This window comes from Euphorbia lathyris, chromosome 3, assembly GCF_963576675.1.
Source record: "Euphorbia lathyris chromosome 3, ddEupLath1.1, whole genome shotgun sequence".
NCBI classification, from domain to species: Eukaryota; Viridiplantae; Streptophyta; class Magnoliopsida; order Malpighiales; family Euphorbiaceae; genus Euphorbia; species Euphorbia lathyris.
In genome coordinates this window covers 82828320-82832049 of record NC_088912.1, presented here as the reverse complement: position 1 = coordinate 82832049, position 3730 = coordinate 82828320, and the positions used below count along the sequence as shown (strand labels likewise).

The 3730-nt window shown below is 37.1% G+C and overlaps 1 non-coding gene across 1 annotated transcript; it reads right to left on the bottom strand.

Annotated features, from left to right (window-relative positions):
- Positions 1 to 3191: 3191 nt before the first annotated feature.
- Positions 3192 to 3298, bottom strand: LOC136225253 (small nucleolar RNA R71). The gene has a single exon (XR_010686978.1). It is a non-coding gene; the product is annotated as a small nucleolar RNA R71 (small nucleolar RNA).
- Between the last annotated feature and the right edge of the window lie 432 nt (positions 3299 to 3730).

Here is a 3730-nt window from a genome sequence, read left to right as displayed (position 1 = left end):
TCAATGCATAATTTAGATGCATTTGCATGGCGCAGGCTGTGCGGTGTATAGATGCTCGTCTGGAAACCTTTCCAAAATCTCTGGTTGTTCCTGACTGTCTTGGTGAGAAATCCTTGACAAATGATCAGCCTCGACATTTTCCATTCCCTTTTTATCCTGAATTTCGAGATCAAACTCTTGAAGCAGTAATAGCCAGCGGATTAACCTAGGCTTAACATCCTTTTTCGCGAACAAGTATCGCAACGCAGCGTGATCTGTGTGCACAACCACTTTGGATAACACCAAGTAGGGTCGAAATTTGTCGAAGGCATATACAACTGCAAGAAGCTCCTTCTCTGTAGTGGTGTAGTTCTGTTGGGCCTCGTTTAATGTCTTGCTTGCATAGTAAATTGGCCGAAACTTTTTCTCTATCCTTTGTCCAAGAACTGCACCAACTTAAGTATCGCTCGCGTCGCACATCATTTCAAAAGGTTGATCCCAGTCAGGTCCTGCCAATATAGGTGAGTTGACCAGCTTGCTTTTTAAGAGCTCAAATGCCTTTAAACAGCTTGTATTGAAGGAAAATTCTTATGAAGTAAGGCAGACAAGGGAAGCGCAATCTTTGAAAAATCTTTGATAAACCTGCGATAAAACCCTGCGTGCCCCAGAAAACTTCGCACATCTTTTACACTGGCCGGAACAACTAACTTTTCTATTACTTCTACTTTTGCTTTGTCCACTTTGTTATCGTCATAATTTATAGCATTTTTAGTATTTAATTACTAGCTATTTTGTACCATTTTAATAAATTTTAATGATGGTTTTTGTATTTTTCTTCATTTTATGTATCTAAGCCACTTTATGTGTTTTCTAGGCATTTTCGCAAGGTTTTCGGTACAAATAACCAAGTCGGGGCTTAAGGCGGCAGCTCGGGAGTAAAAGAGACAAGAAAAGAGGATCTTTAGTGACACCCAGCGTGCACTTCGTCGCGGATAGGTGCTGCAAGATAAGAGTCTAATTGTTCACACTAGGACAGATTTGACACATTTTCGTATTTTCAACTTTTCTCCTCATACGGACTCGGATTGAGGCGATTCAAAATGCGTTGGAAAGCTAAGAGAAAGATGAACAAATGTTTAATAATAATCATCTCCAAATTCGAAGTGCATCAGGCCCAGAAAATTATCCAAAGTTGATGAATATGTTGAAGCCTAAGATTCCTTTGACATTTCAACTCCTAAATTATTAAAATCTTCCCCCCATGCTCTCTTAAATGCTAAATTCAGATGATAAGGAGTGGGAGGCCATAAGGATGACTTGGTCTTTGGAATTTTGTGTACCATTTTACTATAAAAGGAGGCATTGGGTGCCATTTGAAGACACACCAAGCTTAGGCTTAATTCTTCCCTCTATAATGTTATTTTGTTGATTCTTATCCTTAAGAATTAGTTGTTTGTGTTGTTCTTATTGTTGTTAGAGTGTTATTTGTGCAAAAGTTCATCTAATAAAAGTAAGTTTCAAGTTATCGAAGAAGTTCGTTCGGTAATCGTCACTACGGTTTCTTCTAAACTTTAATCTCTTTTATTAATATGAACACTATTATCTATCTTTCTAAAATGTGTTTTAATCTAATGATGGGCTAAACCCCTCTTAACTAAGGCTAAAAGTGGATCTTAACCTTAATTATGTGGTAATTACGTTTAACCTATTTAAGTTATCTTTATCCTTTTGGAGAACTAACTTATGATTCTTAATGCTTGTAGGAGATGAGCCAACTCTCTACTTGGATATAATTAATCGTTTATATTGACCGTGATTAAATTGATTAATCGAAATTCATAAGTTGGACCTAATGACCATTTAGTGTGGCTTATTAGTTTTCCAAGGTTTTTCATGAATCTTATTACAAATCTTTAATTTATTACTTGAGCCGGACCAAGGGAAAGTAATAAATCGAAGGTTTGGAAATAAGAAAACTTAATGCTTCTTTGGATTAATTACTTGAGCCGGACCAAGGGAAAGTAATTAATCGAAAGTTTAGAACTAATTACTCGAGCGGTTTTTCTTGAATCTTAGGTAATCACTTTAGCCGGACCAAGGTAAAATAGGTTAAAAAGGTTTAGATTTAATCTTGTTACAAATCTTAGATTTATTACTTGAGCCGGACCAAGGGAAAGTAATAAATCGAAGGTTTGGAACTAAGAAAACTTAATGCTTCTCTTGATTAATTACTTGAGCCGGACCAAGGGAAAGTAATTAGTCGAGAGTTTAGAACCGATCTCGAGAACTATTAGTTAATAAGAAAAATCGCCATCTTAAAAAGGATAAACAACTTAAAAGGGGTTAAGTGTTTTACCAAGCAAAGAGGTTAAGTGAAGCTAGAAGCCTTAGTTTCTTTTATTATAAGTAATCTCTCACTTAATTTGTGTAATTTTTATTTCACTTCTTGCTTAAGTCTTAGCTTGGCTGTCCAACAAACTCTACATTTCGGTTGTTTAAATAATAGATAGTAAGCAAAGAGATTAGTACTTATAATCACCATCCTCGTGGGAACGATACTCTACTTTCACTTTATTACTTGATACACGACTAAGGTACACTTGCCTTCACATGCACGTATACGTAAAACGCGCATCAAGTTTTTGGCGCCGTTGCCGGGGATAGTAGAATTATAATATTAATCTAGTCGAGCTTCTATTAATTTAGACGTTTTATTTTCTTTTATTTTTGTTGTTTTTATGAACACAAGAAGTTTAAGTTGGCCTTTATTATTGCCCGATCCTGAAATTGAGCGTACTTTTCACAGGAACTTGGCTAATCGAAGAGCAAACATGGCGCAAGAGGAACGTTCCATCATGGATCTACTCACTCCGAACCGTTTGGACATGAATTCAAGTATCGTGGAACCTACCATTGGAGCAAACAACTTCGAGATCAAGCCGGCAATGATCCAACTTATACAAAACTCCGGTCAATTTGGCGGAGATCCGAGAGAAGATCCAAACTCCCATTTAAATAAATTTGTTAAACATTGTTCTATGCTTAAGCAAAATGGGGTACCACCAGAAGCTATTAAACTAAAATTGTTTTCTTTTTCTTTAAGGGATGATGCAGCTGACTGGTTGGATTCTCTCGAGGCCGGATCCATTGGAACATGGGATGAGTTAGTTAAGAAATTCTTAGCTAAGTACTTCCCTCCATCTAAAACGGCGATGTACAAAAACGAGATAAGTTTTTTTCGCCAAACCGAGAGAGAGACACTATATGATGCGTGGGAGCGATTTCATCGACTATTGAAGAAATGCCCACATCATGGATTTGAGAAGTGGCAACAGGTTAGTATTTTTTATAATGGTTTATCTTCCGCTAACTGTGCCACAATTGATTCCGCCGCAGGTGGCAACATTCTTAAGAAAACCCAAACGGAGGCTTATGATTTAATCCAAGAATTGGCGGAAAGGTGCTCTCATTGGCAAGCGGAGAAAAACCTCGAAACAAGAGCGGGAACATATTTGGTTGATTCGTCATCAAGATCTGGCATTGATGAGTTAAATAAAAAATTGGATCTATTAATGGCTAATTTGAACCAAAATAATTTGTGTGATTTATGTGGTTTAAATGGGCATAAGAGTGAGGATTGTCAAGCGGCAAACCCATTCCTTGGGGATACCGCTAGTGCAAACTTTGTGGGAAATTTTAAGCAATCTAATCCTTATTCCAACACGTACAACAATGGTTGGAGAAATCACCC